The sequence below is a fragment of the Bicyclus anynana genome, chromosome 23 (assembly GCF_947172395.1).
Source record: "Bicyclus anynana chromosome 23, ilBicAnyn1.1, whole genome shotgun sequence".
NCBI classification, from domain to species: domain Eukaryota; kingdom Metazoa; phylum Arthropoda; class Insecta; order Lepidoptera; family Nymphalidae; genus Bicyclus; species Bicyclus anynana.
The window spans coordinates 4,223,600-4,241,840 of NC_069105.1; the positions used below are offsets into that span (position 1 = coordinate 4,223,600).

Sequence of the window (18,241 nt, forward strand, 5' to 3'; positions counted from 1 at the left end):
AGGTCAATACGGGCCACGCTGGCCCAATGCGGATTGGCAGACTTCACAAACGCAGAGAAAAATCTCTGGCAGGTATGCAGGTTTCCTCACGATGTTTTTCCTTCACCGTTTGAGACACGTGATATTTAATTTCTTAAAATGCACACAACTGAAAAGTTGGAGGTGCCTTGACACGGACCGGATCGAACCTACGCCCATCTAATCCAAGACAGAGGTCATATTCACTGGGCTATCACGGCCAATCTATAACTACTTCTAACACAACTGTAACAGTTCGTACCAGTGTAATTTTGTACATTGAATATATTTTGAATATTTTAATGGGAGGGCATTATGATATACCTAATCGATACTGAAGTCAAAAGTCCGTCTGTCTTTCCGTGACATCACGCTGGAACTACTGAATGAATTTAAATGAAGCTTGGCAAAAAAGGTTATAGGATACTTTTTGTCGCGAAAATAAAATTAAAAGGGGGCAAAGTGGGGGTTGAAAGTTCGTATGGAAAGTCCTTCATTTTTCAAGTAGGTATGTAACTTGAAACAAAAAATTGTTTACATTTAAAAAAATTTGGTCTGTTCTACTAGAAAAATACTCAAAATAATGTAATTCAAGGTTTTTCAAAATTCTACCCCAAAAGGATTAAAAAGGGGTTGAAGTTTTTTATATAAAACGTTTATGTTTTATGCCAAATCTTGTAAAATGATTAGAGGACAATTTATTTTAATAATATTTATTTATAATACGTGGGTATGTAAGTATGTCTCATTGCTTGGCACGCTCTATAATAGTTGATACAGTTAGTTGTTCTACGTTACACTCTCACAAATAAAATATTAAAGAGATCAGGTAAGGTAGGTAAATGTCGCACAGACTGGCAGAACAAAAACGAACGCCAAGGCATTTCGGCCTACGTAGTTTATCCAATGCGGTATCCAATTACAGTCATCTCATATAAAGGCTTTTTACTTTCCTTATACGCTGTCATAGAACCTACAACGTTTTAAGGGTATTTTGTGCAATTTCAAAAGCACAGCGTGGAACACGAATCTTTAAGATTATCCACAGAACGACTTCAAGATGGTAGGAAATTCTTAAAGTTCCTAATGTCCAGCAGTGGACGTCCATCGGCTGGTAAAGATAACAATGGTGAAAGAATGAGTTCAATATCTTTATGTCGGATAAATTTATATAATCATAATCAAATATTGAAAATCCACTGAGACATACTTAGATAGACATACCTACGTATGTGTCTTCTAAGAAGCACCAATGCTCTCTAAAGTAAAATTGTAAATCCTGTTTGACGATCAAACTGGAAATGACTGGAAAAACGAATATTTTTCATTTTACCTACCTACTGAAAATTAAAATACAATTTATTTTGTAGGTACATAGTCGGTTCAGCAATACATGCAATTAATATCCATTATTATTAGGTATATCTAATGCGAATCCTGATACTCTAACTAACTAACGTACGTACTCGGACCTACAACTCGCACCTACTCGTGGACATACTACTTAGGTATACGTTACGACGCGTATAAGTATCCACAATCCACGTATTGACTATTAGAAGCCGGCTACAAATCCGAGAGGTGTTAGGTTAAAATCTTCCCCGTTAAGACAACTGTCGTAGGCACTTATGTACCTACTCCTAGTACAAAATTTCCGCTTAGTTGTAGGAGTCTCAGTATTTTTTTTAAATAAATGCCATGGTATGTATTTACTTACTTCTAACACAAAATTTCCGCTTATTTGAAGTAGAATATCAGTAGTTTTTTTTAAAAAGCCATGGGTAATAGGTAGTATCTAAAAGTGGCAATCGAACCTAATACCCGGTCACAAAGTTTAACCAACTGCACCAGTGGTCATCAAGAACAAAATAAGCGCAGTGCGTAGGCAGGTCCGTCTGTTGGTGCAGACGCACGTAGCACGTACTCGCGAGAGTATGTATCACATTACCGGATCGTATTTCATAAGGCCCTCAGTCCCGTGGGCCCACTCGGCTCTACGGGCTATAAAATACATTTTGAATTAATCACCTCGCTCATTATAATACTGTGTGATTATTATTCCACTAGCTCTTTTACTAAGCTTTGCTTGTCACAATATAAGTGAATATTCAGTAATATTCTGATTTAAATTTTTTTTATATATTAATAATTTCAACCGTTATCGTTTTCATAGTCGTTACACTCAATCGTGTTTTAATAAAAAGCTTGATCCAACAACTTAAGATGTTTTCGCTTGAGTGTTAGATACAGAAGGCAGAAGTTCTTGTAACAGCGCGTATTGTGAGGAGTTTCCTCACTCTGGAGCCCTGAGCTCCGGTAGCCTGGGCACTCAAAAGCCTATAGAGGAGCGTAAATTTTTAAAAACAGTTTCTAATAGTTTTCGTAATGACTAATAAAAAAAATAACATAAATAAATGAAAGGTTAGTACTTAATAATAATTAAAATTCATAATTAAACTTATATTTATTTCAAAAGCACTTTTCGAAACGTCAATTTTGTTTTTCGTAGTGACTCTACTATCGCTTCAGAGGACAGAATCTGCTAAGAAGAATTGGCAAAACACTAAATAGGTAGTTATTATAAACAAAAAAAAACAAAATCATAAATTTCATGAGAGTAACTACAATTGTATAGTTTATACAATATAACCCGAAATCGAGCACGGTCGTTATTCTAATTAAAAAATCGATATTCTACAAATATAGAGTTAGGGTTTCAAACAAAATCCCTGTTTTGCCCCTACAGTGTCAACGCTTTCCCTGTGTTTTATACCATCCCAATGCAGTCGAGTATAAAACAGATGAACTGCATCTAAACCCACATAGGAGCAACGGCGACCTGACTCAAGGACTCGGAACGATTTTTCGAAAATAAACGAAAAATAAAAGGACATTTAAATGAAGCAAGCGCACCAAATACGCGATACAATTAAATGTGTCCGCATAAACTGTACGCTCGGCGCAAGAGGTTGCTCCGATTCCATACTGAAAGGGTTTAGTGAGTTCTTACTTCTGATTCTAACAAACAAAATAGTTAGACTCTGATAAACATATATATAGGTACATTTCAATGTGCAGTTTTAAGTACCGCAAGCATTGTTGCTTGAAAATACGTCATAAAACTTTCGAGAATAAAGCCATATTCGAACTCATCCATGATTTTTATTCAAGAGTTAATGACGCGACGCAATCAAAGGAAATACGTAGTGTTAATAAAAATAAAATATTAACAAATAAATAAGTCAATAAACAAGTCAAATCTCACTATGTAAATGCCTATGAGTATGCAACGAAAGCTTAATATTCAATTTCATTAAAATAAAGTGAATAACCTTTGGATATAAAACCCGTAGAGTTTCTTGCTGGTTGAGTTCTTCGTAAAATACCAAGCTAGTTCTGAAAAGTTTATTGTAACCAACGATCTTTATGCTAAAAATATCCATAAAAATGTGCCTAGACGTTTGTGTTAAAAGGTTTTCGTGCTTAGATAGATTTAATGACAAAGGTTAATGGAACATAATACATATCGCCTGCCAGACTTGCTTTCTACGATCACAGGCCTCGGTAGAATCTGTCTTCCAAAGCGATGGTCACTACTCACTACTCGTTGACAGACTAGACTATACAAGATTCCTTGTATAAAAGCCTACTTGTTCTATTAATTAGAATTTGAAATAAAAAAAAGGTGATTCAAAATTTCAAAAAGCAAAACCTGTGTGGTAGATTTAATCATAAGGATTAGTTCTATGAATATACCAATCAGCCGATAGCTTTCGGCAAACAAGTCTCGGTAGAATCTGCTTGAATCGATGGACTTGACTTTTCAAAATTGCTTGTGTAAAAGCTTACTTAAATCTATTAATATCAAGTGATTTATAATGTGATACGCTAAGAGGAGATTCAAAATTTCAAAATGCAAAACCTGTGTCGCCCAGCGTACTGCAGCGATCTTTCCGTCGGGCGACGCCGCCTACACGCCTTGTTTTTAGCTTTTGTCCTAAAATTTATGGGCAATTTGCGTAAAATCGTTATAGGACCAAGATATTTTCATTACGTTTAAACTTTAAACAAATGCAATAATATCAATGTAGGGGACAGTTACTTTGTGTATGGATACATGAATCGGCAATTCTTACTTCGACATTTCCTTTATAAATTGAGTATATATAATAATTTATAGATCGAGTGTATAAGTATACCTACTGTACACATTGTTATGGTATGAATATAATACGAGAGTTTATAATACTTACTTAATACTTGTGTTGATTTTGGATGGGTTTTACTGTGTAATACTTTTAATCTTTAAATGGTTTTTACATCATGTAATCCAGCGCTCTGACTACAGAAAGTCGAACTTTAAGAACTATTGCATCCTATGTACTCATTCATAGAAATTTAAAGTTATGTTTTAAAATGAAATTTTAAACCTATGGAAAATGAAATTTTACCAAAAACTGTATTATTGTCCTAAAATTACTCAACTTGTAAACACATTTTACTGTTTCATCATTAAAAAGCTACATTTTCATTGATTCATGATCATCATCATCAACCCATATTCGGCTCACTGCTGAGCTTGATTCTCCGCTTAAAATGAGAGGAGTTAGGCCAAATAGTCCACCACGCTGGCACTGGCCCAATGCGGATTGACAGACTTCACACACTGAGAGAATCAAGAAAATTTTCAGGTATGCAGGTTTCCTCTCGATGTTTTTCCTTTACCGTTTGAGACACGATTAACATACGCCATTTCACTACGCGAGTGAAACCTTTTGCGTCTGCAATTATATAAGTAGGTACTAATATATTATAAAGCGGTTAAGTTTGTGGTGTTGTAAGGGATAATCTCTGGATCTACTGATCAAACAAAAAAAAAACTTTTACCAATTTAGCCACGTTATTTGCGAGTGTCAATTATGAGATGTTTAAGCCTCATATTCCCACCAGTACGGGAATTACACGAGTCAAACCGCGGGGCGTTTGATACTCATTAATAATTTTATCAAATGTATAAGCTTGGTATTATAAATGTACAATTCTATAGTACAATCATGTAAATATTATCAACATTCGAACTAGCAATAAAAGTAGGTAGCCCATAAAATACCCTCACATGTGGACACGTTGGAAATGCGTTATCTCAAAACGCGTCCTCAAACAGCATTGCTTGAAGTTAATAGGCCTCTACAATGTAATTTTATGCTTTTCTTGAGTTTAATCTGAATGAGGCCACTTAGTCGAAAATTAGGTTCATTCAGATAAGGAGCCGATCGCTGGCGCTGTTAAGATAGGGTTTGATGGAACTTGAACTGGTTAAGTGAGATATAACAGTAAGTCGATTCTCTATTTGATAAGATACTGACTATTCAATTATCTACAGAAGAACTTCTTCATTTAGCAATATGCCTAATTATTTTTGTCCGTTTTTGTGTTTTTATGTTCCACTTGTAGTACAGACTGTCGTACCAATAAGTTGCATGCATGTCTCTCAATAAGTTCAAAGTTTTATTAAACGAAAGCTTATAGAAAAATTTTAAGCGTTAAGGATTATTTAGAGGATAAAAAACTAAGCTCAATTTAAATAAATGAATGTTGATTTTGACTTGGATTGAAAACCTGTGGTTGTCAGACCTTAGTGATTTTATAAACGCTGAAGGTGTGAGTCTATATTAAGGTTACTACATAGGTAAGTACCTATCGTAGGCAACATTGGAGTCTGGCTTTAATCGGTAGCAGGTCACAAGGGTACAAGATCCTCAACCGTACCTACTAAGTAGGTGCAAGTACACGCATAAAGCGATATTTTTTTTCCTATATATTTTCCCCGTCGTCAGAATTTAGCTTCAGAGCAACCCTTCGCTTGGAACACTTAAAGTTAGTCGTTAACAGTGTTTGGAAATAATTTAAGCTTTGACAAAAAATCACAATTATACGTTTAAGTAAGAACTTGAAACTAGCATTTAATTTATTAGTAATGCTAAAGTGATTGCTAACATATTTACTAGTAAAAAAAGAAAGAAGTCGCTTTCGTTATTTCAAACAAAATTTTAATAAGAAATCACTTTATTTATCTTTATGCAAACAAAAAACATTTAACATGTCATTCCTCATACCTATGATGTGATTCATCAAAAAGAAAAAAGAAAACAAACCCGACAGAAGCGGTAATTAAACATTAAAATCTAACACTAAAACAGCAATCGATATTTCATCTGTGGAGGCTTTTTGTGGCCACTAAACCGCTTATAAATAACAAATATAATGCGATGGGCGGACGGCCGGCTGAAGGATTGAATAGTACACAAATTATCCTCATAATGAGGAGGCGAGACGGGGCGTGGGGCCCGTCATAACACGTTCACAAAATGGGACCGTTCGAAAAAACACTGTTGCGTGGACTCCGTATTTGTTCATTTATAAACTATCTACGAGTAAGTAAAGAGATTATCACAATTGATCAAGTAGGTACCTACCTAAGTAATAGTTGTCACATGTTTATTCATCTACTAAGCTGAGTTTGTTGTGGGATCTTCTCGGACCAAGGCGCGTTTGGAACCCTCGTAACTTTAATTTTAAGTTTTCGTCTATTATTACCACCATTAGATTAAATTAAATTTTGACATATACCTACCTGACCTTTCAAAAGTGCTTGTAAACTAAGCCTAATTGAAATAAAAGAATTTTGAATTTTTGAATTTTGACTAGTTATATTATTACACACGCCCCGCGGTTTCACCCGCGTAGTCCTCGTTCCCATGGGAATACGGAGATAAAATACAGCCTATGTTACTCAATGAAGATGTAACTACTACTTCCTATTTAAAAACATGTTGCGCAGTTTTCTTTTTCTTAAATAGTGATTGCTAGTATTTTTTTTTATTCCGTAATCCAGTAGCAGTCAGTAGCTGAAGCGTGTAATCAAATATTCAAACAATATCGTCTATTATGTCCATAACTGTAGTGACATTAGTATGCGCCGTCGGTGCGCCGCTGGCGCCATTGCAGTTATATTTGAAAGCTTTTTCCAAAACATACCGTTACAGTACGTGACAGTAAAGTAACGTGAATCTATCTGGCTTGGTATATAAACATTGAGTACAGTAGGAATGTGGATACTATGAGCAATATGAAAGGAAATACAGATTTTTGTTTATTTATAACAGCTTTAAGTTGGTCAGATCAAGCTTTTACGGTAAGTATATAGGATAGATGGAATAGGTCACATCTAGATGTGTTGTGACCATCATTAGACCCCTAATGATAGTCACAACACATCTAGATGTAAAGTTCTCATCAATACAAATTCATCAAGCCCAAACACAAGGTAACTGTTGTAAACCGTTAAAGAGTTCCCTCGTGTGTGATGCGACTCTATCATCATATCGATTCCAGACCTTCAAAAAGTTGTAGTTGCTTTAAAGTTTTGGGCGAGCGCAGAAGTATCGCCTAATGCGGTCCGAAGACAGAAGCAAGATGGGGAAGGAGAACCACGACTCTCATAGGGTGGTGGTGGTGGTCGGAGTCCGAACCTCTGCATAAAGGACCGTTCTAGAATTCTATTTTGGTCTGAATGAGTAAAAACCTACGCCCGAGTGATGTCAGATTACGGGGACCTTTAGTTCCAGTATGAGCTTAAAATTAGTGGGATGTAGTTGTTCTATGATTCTTTTTGTTTATTCTTCACAAGTTAGCCTTGACTACAATCTCACCTGATGGTAAGTGATGATGCAGTCTAAGATGTAAGCGGGCTAACTTGTTAGGAGGAGGATGAAAATCCACACCCCTTTTCGGTTTCTACACGACATCGTAGCGGAACGCTAAATCACTTGGCGGTACGTCTTTGTCAGTAGGGTGGTAACTGGACCAATTAACAAAATCTCAATAGGCCCAGCCGGGGATCGAACCCAGGACCTCCGTTTTGTAAATCCACCGCGCATACCACTGCGCCTCGGAGGCCGTCAAATTTTAGTTCTCTAGTAGGATTACATTACTGTTCTCCAATTACCTCCTGCTTAGGAAATCATCAAGAGTTCGCTTTTACTTTCAACCGGTAGTTTTACATATCGTCGATTTTCTGTAAAACATCAAACCTGTCAAACGTCAATTAAGATTTCTCTACACACCGAATTAGCACCGATGTCGAATCTATATTCATAGGACAACAATTTTCACACACCATGCATTGCATAAGCTATAAGAAGCTGCGTCCTCGAAGCGACAAATCCAATGTAATTTGTATAATATTACAATTTGCTGTATGAATTATTCAATATGGTGGTCGAGGAGCGATCTTTATTCGATTATTGCGATTTGCATACGATCGGATGCGAACCTGCTACCTGCATTGAGTGTTGGCGAATAAACTAGGCCTGATTGACTTTGTCGGCCTATTAAAAAAATATAATAACAAGATTCCGTATGCATAATGAAAAATATAATCTTTATCTTCAAAAAATGGTTACAATACCTTGCCTGTGGGGACTCCACACTAGGCATTCTGAATCGTGGAAACCATATAAAACATTCTTATGTTTCTTTTAGCAGTATATTTAATCAGCTCGTTTGGTGTTAATTGTGTTTAATTGTGTTAATTGTTGGTGTGTGTTAATTCAATGGTTGCTCGCCTACATATCAAACAACAATAAAAATATTGGCTTTTATTACAAGAAAGTTTCTTTGTTAGTACACTATCAGGAGATCATACTCGTATTGGTACTGTTTATCTATTGGAGTGAGTAATAGAGTCTACTTGTGCACTATAAACACGTCCTCGTAACCAATTTTCAGCCACAGCACTCACTTGTGCACTATAAACACGTCTTCCTAAGAGAACTTCAGCCACAACAGCCAATCTCAGGTTAAAACTAGCCATCTACCTACTCAATATGACAGCTTAATGTATTCTCCAAAGCACGGGGGTGTTACACCACTAACTTCCTGACTCCGGGCTGAGAAATGAAACTGAAAACTCAGAACCTTGTAATTCAAAACCATATAGGCTAGCCACTGGACGATCGGGACGGTTATAGTCATCATTATCAACCCATATTCGGCTCACTGCTAAGCTCGAGACTCCTCTCAGAACGAGAGAGGTTAGGCCAATAGTCCACCACACTGGCCCAATGCGGATTGGCAGACTTCACACACGCAAAGAATTAAAGAAAATTCTCTGGTATACAGGTTTCCTCACGATGTTTTTCCTTAACCGTTTGAGACATGTGATATTATAATGCACGCAACTGAAAAGTTTTAGGTGCATGTCCCGGGCCGGATTCAAACCAATACCTCCGGAATCGGAGGCAGAAATAATATCCACTGGACTATCACGACTCAGTTTTAGTAAGGTACCTATAGTATACAGTTATAGTATGTAAGTAAAATTTCATCATCAGGCGTCATTGTCACGCATCACAAAAAGTCTAGAGAACCTAGGAAGCGAGCGGCGACCTGCTTTAGCTCAGTCGTTGTATTCCAAATACTAGAATACATTAGTCTGTCTAGACATTTGAATTATTCTGGAGCTAGCTAGCGTGTTTTCAGGGCCTAATGTTTAATATATTTACTATTTTTAGAGTTTATGTAATCAATTTCAAAATACCTAGTCCATCGTACCTACCCAAAATTGGTAACGAGAAAAACTAATTACATGAATGAGCAAGAGAAAATTGTGATGTAAAAGAAAAATTTTGTTAAATATCACCTGATTACTAATAAATTAGTAAATTTTACTGTTTCTTACTCGATAGTTCGATTGACGAGCTAAGAAGATGACTTTAGTAAGTGGGATCCTCTATAGTGCAACCCTGTGTCTTTCAACTTGAGGCGTAGGTAAACTTAGGACCAAGGCGCTTTGGAACCCTTTAATTATCACCATTAAATCATTTGACGTTTCAAAAGTGCTTGTGAACTGAGCCTAATTGAAATAAATGAATTTCGAATTTGAGTTTTGAGTTTTGCCTGTAAATCACCTTATTTTCAGGCCGGCACACATATAAATCCGTGATAGCCCAGTGGATATGACCACTGCCTCCGATTTCAGAGGGCGTAGGTTCGAATCCGGTCCGGGACATGCACCTCCAACTTTTAGTTACGTGCATTTTCGGAAATTAAATATCACGTATCTAAAACGGTGAAGGAAAAACCTCGTGAGGAAACCTCCATACCTGAAAATTTTTGTAATTTGCGTGTGTGAAGTCTGCCAATCCACATTGGGCCAGCATGGTGGACTACATGGTGGTCTAAGCCTAACCCCTCATTCAGAGAGAAAACTCGTGCTCAACAGTGAGTCGAATATGGGTTGATATTATTATTATTATACATATAAATACTTATCGGCAGAAATATCCATGGCGGTAGGACTTTCCCAGACGAACTCTGGTACTTATACTATTGTGTAATTTTACTTTTACCTTACCTCAGTGACTGCATAGATTACTGTTAGACAAAATATAACCATGTTATTGTTAAATTATAAACGCTCTCGCGAACACAAGGTTCAGCCGAGCGGTTAACTCTACTCGACGTTTACTATTGAATAACTAGATACAGCTACAGTTAAGCATAATAATAAGTTGTTAAACGAAAAACCCATAAAATATAATTATAACTTACTTATAGATAGATACTTATTGTTGGTAACAATAACAATAAGTCACTCATGTTAAGATGGTATTGATGTATTCACTTGCAAAAAATAAAAACGCATATGTAGATATATGTACAACAGGAGAGCATTAAATCTGCGTTTGGATTTCAGTCCTTACTAACAAATATTAAATGTGAGTGAGTGTGAGTTTATTTGTCTGTTTGTTCCACTTGCACGCTTTAACTACTGATGTAACCTAAGAGGTACAAATGGAAGGAACGAAAGTAATACCTGTCCTATCATCATTCATCATCATTATCAACTCATTGCTAAGCTCGAGTCTCCTCTCAGAATGAGAGGGGTTAGGCCAATAGTCCACCACGCCGGCCCAATGCGGATTGGCAGACTTCACACACGCAGAGAATTAATTTAATTAATTGAATTACATGTTTTTTAGTTTTTAGTGAATGTTGTGTGCACTTGTCATAGATGTACGTATAAGTCAATGTGAGCTAGTTATATATTATTTCTCTATATGTATATTGTAAGTGTACGTAAATAAATAAATAAATAAAATAATAAATAAATAGAATTAAGAAAATTTTCTGGTATGCAGGTTTCCTCACGATGTTTTTCCTTCACCGTCTGAAACATGTGATATTTAATTTCTTAAAATGCACTGAAACTGAAAAGTTGGAGGTGCAAGCCCGGACCGGATTAGAATCCACGCCCTCCGGAATCGGAGGCAGAGGTCATATCCACTGGGCTATCACGTCTCTCTTGTCCTATGCAGATACTTAAATGGTAAAACACATGGTCCAAAACTGACATGGTTCAAACATGATATTGGACTTTGGGAGTTTCCTACAAAAGAGCTGTATTTGAAAATGGGAAATTCGATAATTGAAATAATGACAATGATATGTAATATTTCACCTCAAGCCAACGGCGCGCACAAAACGCAAACGTTCAAAGGTAAAATTCAGCGGAAAGCCACCAGCGGAACAACAGCGGTTGTGTTTCATTATTAATAACTCGAGCGAAAAGCGCTCCGCCCGAGCGGGTAATGCCAACCGACGGCGCTAGGGTGCGGCGTCGGTATTAGAGGGAACAAACAAGATAAAAATAAAAAAAATCAATATTATCGAGTCATGAATTTAGTTAGAATAACGACTTTTGTGTCAGAAATTATTTCCATTACACTAGTAAATATCAACAATGTAAATCAACATTATTAAAACACATCAGTGATCAAAAACGGCTGAAACGATTTAAATCATATTATTTTTCTTATGATTTTAAACTTATTTCGTGGTTGTTCATTACGAATATCATTAAAACGGGTACATACCACGCTAATAAATCTCGTCGCAAACGAAAAAGAGCAAACAAAAGAAAGATTTAAATAATATTTTTCTTTTGTTTGCTCTAAAGTTACATAAATAAAAAATACAAACCTAAAACCACTTGAAAAGAGGAAGCGATAAACAACTTTAAAAATCCAAAAGAAAAATCCAGTAACACGTACATGAACAGCAGAATAATATGAACCTACCTACTAGGGCGGAGTCAAAACACCGTGCTTTATAGTTCGTTATTTCATTAATAATATTCAACGCTGATAACTCGAGCGCAACGTGCGTTCATCCGAGCGGATAATCCGAACCGACGTGTACGATGGATTATCGGTCCGAAGATAATAAGAACTATTTCACATCAAAGGAGACGCGTCACAAAGCCGAAAATACTAATAGGTGCGACGAGACGACACACGATCATAGATATGTGTTCAATATTAACTTGATTATCATGTACGATTGTAGTATTACAATTATAAAGGTAAACAATTGCAAACAAATTTATAATCTGACCAGAAAAATCAAAAAAAATACTATGTTGCGGAAAAAAAGGAACTACTTTTATACTTGTATAACTACTTTAATATTTTAAACTTGTACACGGATTACACATTGTTACACAGTTTATAAAGCTAAACAAAGGATTGCCATACCTTTGTTTAAATTAATTTCTAAAATAAAAGAATAATATTAATTTATATTAAATTTTGATGTATCAATTATGATGTATGTAGCTTTTCAAATTCGTCAGTTGTATATTTAAGGACAGAAAGCAAGTGAACATTGCAATTTTACAACGTTACTTTGCTAAGTTACCAATTCGCCAACAGTCAGACTGCACCTTTACCTCGTCGGGTACAAAGCATTGAATTTTTAGTAAAAACGGATCAGTTCGCGTATGATCGTGATAAAGAATAACACCGAATATTGTGTTACTACAAAAGAGAGATTATGTTATTGATATAATAACATAATGTGACGGGGGATTATATTACTATTGTTACATGGAAAATATATAACGATTTTTAAAAATAATGTTATTGTTATCGGTCCGTAATGTACGGCAGTAAGAGCGCAACGGTTTAGGGGGGGTTTCATAAATTTCATTCTGTAGTCCGTTACTATCGAAGATTATGTAGACTTGGACAGGATGTTGTTCTGTTGTTGATCTTGTCCGTGACTTTGCCTGTGGAATGCTTATTGGCACCACAATATAGTGATTTATCACGGCCTGGTATAAAATTCTTGAGCAATCAAGGGTATAGCAAAGCACAACATTTGGTTTAACAACTAAAGGATTAAACGGATGATTAGGGACCAGTTTCACCACCTTTCGTTAAGCGGTGGATAGTATAACCGTAAATTTAGTCACTTTCTTAATTTAATGCAAAGACAAAAATTGTGAATAAGCTATACGACACTTTTAAGGTTGTGAAACGGGTCCTAGATACAAATATCATTTATCAGAACGAAGTGTCAGTCTCTTTACACACAGTTCAAAATTCAAAATTTGTTTATTTTAAGTAGGCTAGCAACTTTTAAAACATCAACAGTTTTAATCGATTACATATTTGTACATTACAAAAAAATCGTTTCACGTCGCCACGCTATGTGCAATCGACAAACATAAACCTAAAAAAAAACTTAACTTTAATTTCCATCAAAAGAATTTGAATACAGTCCCAGTCAGTAGATAACACATCGTCGGACGGTTCGCAAACTTTTTTACTGTTTCCCGCGCGATAGCCGGCGACGGCTAAAAAGCATTTCGGTGTATTTTTATTTCGAAAACGAAAAAAAAAGACAGAGGAAACAAAACGCGGATCGAGCGTGACGCAACCGACGACATTTTTCAATATCGACACAAAAAAACGAATTATGCGAATGTCTACTAATATGAACTAAAACGAAGTTGTCTGTACGAATGAAAGAATAACCTAAATAGGTACAAGCAGTATGAATATGAGCCATCTGCTTGTTTCTTTTTCATTCTTTGACAATATAACCCTTAACTGCTATCACACCTGATGTTATATGGAAGAGGCACAAAATTATTCTACCCGTACCACCCATACTTCTGACGGATTCTGCGCGACATATTGATACAGAACGCTAAATTGCTTGGTATTGCTTCAAATCGAACCGAACCAAACCAAACTTGAGTCAATTTAGAGAAATATAAATTCCTAAATGACCCGAGCTGGGAATTGCGTTAGAGAGGTCGTCAAGACTTCAAGACGTGGTTTGCAGTCTAAAAATAAATATGCCTGTTAAATAATATCGGTTGTAATTGAGTCTAGTAACTAGACGGTGAATGTCTGAAAAAACTCAAAATGTGAAACCTCATGCTCCTACTATACTGTACTAAGAACGGCACTGCCATGGTGTTTGGACCAGGATGGCTTTGGAAGGTACTATGTTTTAAAGGTTCACCCTTAAACGTCCAAGCATAAATAAAGCATATTTTTTTCTTCGAGATGATACGACCATGTTGCTAGACACTTATGGACTTCGCCATACAGGTTTAGTTTTAGTTTCGCCATAAGTGTTTTTCGAAAAATTTTCACTAAGTTTTAGCTGACGAGTGTAGGCTGGTATACTCGTATTTTAAGGTTTTCTCCTTTTGCAATATCACTAGGCTGTCGCTCTGACTTGGGCTATATCTTAATCTAACTAAAACCAAGCAAAGATAATGTGTTGAGTTCTGACAAACCGGGAGACAAACGCTAGTATATGCAAGTTAAAAATAAAGTTGCTATCGTCGATGCTACGGCTCTTTATCGGAAGAACGATTTTTCAAGTGCACACAAAAAGGAACGACAACCGTCGTCGCTAAAAGCATGAAGTTTCAAAAAATACGACTTTTCCCACTCGCTCAGAAATAGCTTCATTATTTTGGTTAAGAATAAGAGCGGTACCAAAATTAAAAAAATATTATAATAAAACGGCAATAATAAATTGGACAGAAAAATATAGTGAAATAAAATTACACTAAAAAGTTTTATATTATTGAGCATTTAGCAGACCAATACGTATTCGATGCACAACCAAAATTGTCAAATTGCAATTCCCATTCAGAATTACCGCTTAACGAGTCTTTCGAATTTAGGCAGTTTTTTGCGTTTTTTTTATTAAAACATTTTAGTATTGGAGAAATTAAACAGAAGAAAAATTTAAAATCATGGTCCAGGTCCAAGCGGTTTTGAGTTTTTGCACGACATAACTTACTGAGATTTTTTTTTAGTTATGGATTAAGAGCCAGAAATACCTCATTTCATGTACTATATCTATACTAATATTATAAAGAGGAAAACTTTGTTTGTATGTTTGTTTGTTTGATTGTAATGAATAGGCTAAAAAACTACTGGACCGATTTTAAAAATTCTTTCACCATTCGAAAGCTACATTATCCACAAGTAACATAGGCTAAATTTTATTTTGGAAAAAAATAGGGTTCCGTAAGATATTTGAGTTTTTCGGACACAAGGTGTAAAAAATCAACCAGAAAAGTAAGGTAGGGGTAGGTAGGAGTAGGTTAGGGGTAGGGGTAGGCTAGGGGTAGAGTAGGGGTAGGATAGGGGTAGTTGAAAGTTAACATCGAGTTTCACGCGGACGAAGTCGCGGGTGTCGGCTAGTACCATAATATTTGTCAAATCAAACTTCTACCATTGGTAAGTACGAGTAGCCACCTACAATAGCCAGGAATTTGGATTGTTAGTGGCTTTGGCCTTCCAAAGGTATGTATGTATTAGCTTGTCTCGAAGTTTTCTCAAAGATCCAAGTTATAATATAAGCATATAATATAAAAAATCTTGTCTTCTGCCGCCAGTCACTTAGTTTCGCAAACACAACCCTTCGAAAAACATAAGTCTCTATTACTCGTATAGTCCAGGATCCGTGGAACATTTTTACAATTTATTACTATCAAGTTAATTTCCCGTGAGTAGCTTCATCTCGATGATCGGACGGTCAACTTTTATAATTATAAAAATATTAATTTTGACCTCGTTACTGATACAGTTGTTTTTTTTTAATGTTGCATAATTAATACTACAGAATATAACAGCCACATTGTCCTACAAATTGCGTGGTACGTTATCTTGTTCCTACGCTCAGAATTTTTTATTACCCCGTAACCCTGTTAGATACCAGACTCAAGAATTTTCGTAAATATAAAAGATGAGCGTCTCATCAAGATGAAGCTTCTCACGGAAAATTAACTTGATAGTAATCAATTGTAAAAATGTTCCATGGATCTTGGGCTAATAGCGAAATCTAACCCTGAAACCAATGGTCTGGCTACTCGAGACATGCATATAACGCACTAGTAGACCCCCGCGACTTCGTCCACCTTTAGACCTCCTTAATCCAGCCCTGTCGCAAAATCCGTTCTTAGTAGACGTCTACTCTCTATAAACTACCTCTCTGCCAAATTTCATCTTTGTACGTCATGCGGGCGGCTTTCGCATTTATATATTAAGATTACGATTACCGACACACTAGAAGCCCACTCCGTCAGAGCCAACATGTTAGCAATGGCTAACTTTTATAATTTTTATTAGAATTAAACAAGAAATATTCGGACAAAGGGCCCATACATTTCTTGAACCGTTTCCTTTCATCGTTATTGTTTTAAGCGGTTCACGGATGAATCGTTAGAGTGAGAACGTGAATATTTCGGCTGCTGCGTCGGAAGAGGACGCGAATATGTATGATGGACGGTGCGCGTCCAGTTCGAGACGTCGCTCGTAGCTCACGACGCGGCACATACTTTCTCATCCCCATACAAAAATAAACTACCATTCAGTTTTTATGCCCGCCTGGTATATTTAGACGACATTGTCGTGGTTTTTAGATGTTCAAAAAAAAGTGTTAAGTGGATGATTTATATTAAGTGCGACGCATTACGGGCTTCCGGAGTAATTATTAACTTCGAAAATGGCCCCGAAAACTACGAACTTCTTTAGCGTCCGTGACGGTGGGTTACCCTTTTGGAATAATTCATCGCGCTTTATATTCACTACACACGGGACCAATTTTTACAATGTTGTGACAATCATAGAGATACCAAAGCAAGTAATTATTGTTAATTTTTTTATAGTAATAGTTAACGAGGCAAGCAATCTGACCCACTCGTGTTTTATTGACCCCTTTATTATATTAGTAGAGCAACACCGCTCACTCTCAGGACATGCTGGTAATACGTCCTGCAATGCTCTGCCCATCATTGTATTAAGTATTTGCCAATAATTTGCAAGTGTAATTATATTATATTCGCAAATCCACCCTACAGCTGCTTGGCTGCAGAAATTCACATATAGCAAGTACTTCCAAGAACAAGCTATATAATAAAGCTCTACTAGATATTACTAACTTTTCGTCTCAAGTAGGTAGGTACATTGTTATTTGTCATACAAGACTCAGATAAGATCATAAAATACAAGATAAAGAAATTACAAGGAGGCTTAGCAACTCAGTTTCAGATTACAGTAACAGCATAATAGCTGAAACTTCAACAACTCAAGTTGGTCCGACACGCCTGCCTACACAAGTTGGGTCTGTATGTAGACACGTAGGTACAGAGAACGTTTTCAACTTTGTCGGCAACAATGCAGCTACCGGTTGCATTGATGAAAACTCTCACGTAACGTCATAAAGTGACACCATTACCCGTGGTGCTTGCATGACACCTTTTTACTTGACAGTAAAAACAGGTGTCAAAGTGTTCACTTTATATGCATTTATCATAATTACAGGCACAGTTTTTGCTGAGTTGAAGTAAGTTTTGTTTTCATTTAATGTAGGTAGTACGGCTTACTAACTCATTGCATAGTTTTAATCAAATTTTTTTGTCTTTTCGATAAACAAAATAAAAGCAAATATGAAATTGTATGAAACAGGCAAATTTGATAACTGGCGGTTTGTTGGATCATTAAGAAAATTAAATAAAATAGATAAATTAGCTAAGTGCTTGCATAGTTTTGTTACGCGAAAGATAATATAATAAAATAGATAGAAGAACTGTGGTTAACCATACTTTTCAGATTTGAATACAGCGATATCCTTGAAGGCAGTAAATATACTCAGAGGCACAATTATCCGCCCACTCAAATATACTCGCGTCATATTAAAGTGAGCGGATAATTGTGCCTCTGAGTATATTTACTGCCTTCAAGGATATCGCTGTATTCAAATCTGAAAAGTATGGTTTCTTTATAGGTGGAGGTAGTAATTTCTTAGGTAGCAAGCCCATTAAACCACAGCTCAATCCAGGACT

At 36.2% G+C, this 18,241-nt stretch overlaps 1 protein-coding gene across 6 annotated transcripts in view; it reads right to left on the minus strand.

Moving 5' to 3' along the window:
* Nucleotides 1–18,241, minus strand: part of LOC112048480 (neurobeachin) — a 542,152-nt gene that overhangs the window by 98,780 nt on the left and 425,131 nt on the right. The gene's annotated exons all lie outside the window — the stretch shown is intronic.